General features: G+C 39.8%; 1 protein-coding gene across 1 annotated transcript in view; it reads right to left on the bottom strand.

Moving 5' to 3' along the window:
• Window positions 1-813, bottom strand: part of C16H12orf54 (chromosome 16 C12orf54 homolog) — a 25,311-nt gene extending 24,498 nt beyond the window's left edge. The window contains exon 1 of the mRNA XM_034644938.1: window positions 783-813. The gene's annotated coding sequence lies outside the window, so the exon portion shown is untranslated. The remainder of the gene's footprint in view (window positions 1-782) is intronic.
• Window positions 814-1,786: the final 973 nt, after the last annotated feature.

Genomic DNA, 1,786 nt, shown 5'->3' with positions numbered 1-1,786 from the left:
GCCTGCTTCTTCCTCTCCCACTCCCCCTGCTTGTGTTCCCTCTCTCGCTGGCTGTCTCTATCTCTGTCAAATAAATAAATAAAATCTTTTTTTAAAAAAACCAGAAATTCCATTGAGNTGTGTTCCCTCTCTCGCTGGCTGTCTCTATCTCTGTCAAATAAATAAATAAAATCTTTTAAAAAAAACCCAGAAATTCCATTGACAAAGTAGGTGAAAAAAGAGAATCTGAGTAAAAAGTAATAGCTGGCTGAGATTGGGGCTAAGAAGCTGGCTAGAGGCTCTTTGAGGTGAAGGTGGGCTCTAAGACAAGGATAGGAAGTAGTGTATAATGAGTGTATAATGTATAATGAATGTATAATGAATTCAAGTTAGGAAAATTCCCTATCCCACTACCCACAGTCAGAATCTTCATGGTCAACTAAGGGTAGCACTACAAGCTGGAAGCCTATCCTCTCCAGCCTTCAAGTGCTTTGTAGAGGAGGTGGGAAACCTCGTGGTTGACAGTGTCAAAAAGACAAGGGGCTGAGAGGCTAAAGCAGTGACTTAGACNGGGTAGCACTACAAGCTGGAAGCCTATCCTCTCCAGCCTTCAAGTGCTTTGTAGAGGAGGTGGGAAACCTCGTGGTTGACCGTGTCAAAAAGACAAGGGGCTGAGAGGCTAAAGCAGTGACTTACACAGAGTTAAACCCTCCTTTGAAAAGTTGCCTCCCAGTTTCCCTCTCCCATCTTTCCCCACCTCCAAACCAAAGTGAGAACTAGGCCAGTTACCCCCAGAAAATTACCTAGCTGGGCTTCTCAAGTTGTACTTCACCCCACCCCTTTCCCCCTAGAATTTCTCCTGTTTGAGCCTGATCTCACAATCCCATCTCTTCTGCTCCTTATCTGCCTTGCCCTTTTCAACTCTCTGTGACTTCAGCTGTGACATCATAGATTTGAGACAGTTGGCTCTCCCCTCCCACCCTCAGCCCAGGCTCCATTCAGTTCAAATGATAATGATAATATAATGAGATAATATTATGAAATTTGAGTTTTAATTTATAAGATTGTTTGCTGCTTCATTGCCTTCCACCCATTGTATTTAATATCCAGTGCTTCTGAGAGACAATAGGAATGAGCTTAGGGGAATTCACCTTAGGGGAATTCACCTTTTCTGAATTTCAAAACAGGGTCTGAAATATTCGGCTTTCAATTTCTTAAAAAACTTTTTAAAATTCCAGTATGCTTAACATACAATGTTATATTAGTTTCAGGTGTACAATATAGTGATTCAACAAATCTACACATTACTCCGTGCTCATCAAGATAAATGTGTTCTTAATCTTCTTCACTATTTCACCCTTTTCCCCACCACTTCCCCTTAGGCAACCACTGGTTTGTTTTCTGTTTAAGAGTGGTTTTTTTGGTCTCTTTTTTCTTTGTTCATTTGTTTTATTTCTTAAATTCCATGTATGAGTGAAATTATATGGTATTTGTCTTTCCCTGACTGACTTATTTCACTTAGCATAATACCCTCTAGATCCATCCATGTTGTTACTAATGGCAAGATTTCATTCTTTTTTATGGCTAATACTTCATTGTATTTATATACACCACCTCTTCTTTATCCATTCACTATCAGTGGTCACTTAGGTTGCTTCCATATCTTGGCTATTGTAAATAATGCTGCAATAAACATATGGATGAATGTATCATTAAATTAGTGTTTTCATTTTGGAATCCTTGTGTACTGCTGGTGGGAATGCAAGCTGGAACAGCCACTGTGGAAAACAGTATGGAGGTTACTAAA

This window comes from Ailuropoda melanoleuca, chromosome 16, assembly GCF_002007445.2.
Source record: "Ailuropoda melanoleuca isolate Jingjing chromosome 16, ASM200744v2, whole genome shotgun sequence".
Taxonomy (NCBI): domain Eukaryota; kingdom Metazoa; phylum Chordata; class Mammalia; order Carnivora; family Ursidae; genus Ailuropoda; species Ailuropoda melanoleuca.
Note: the sequence above shows the minus strand (reverse complement) of the source record. Positions and strands in the feature narration are given on the sequence as shown.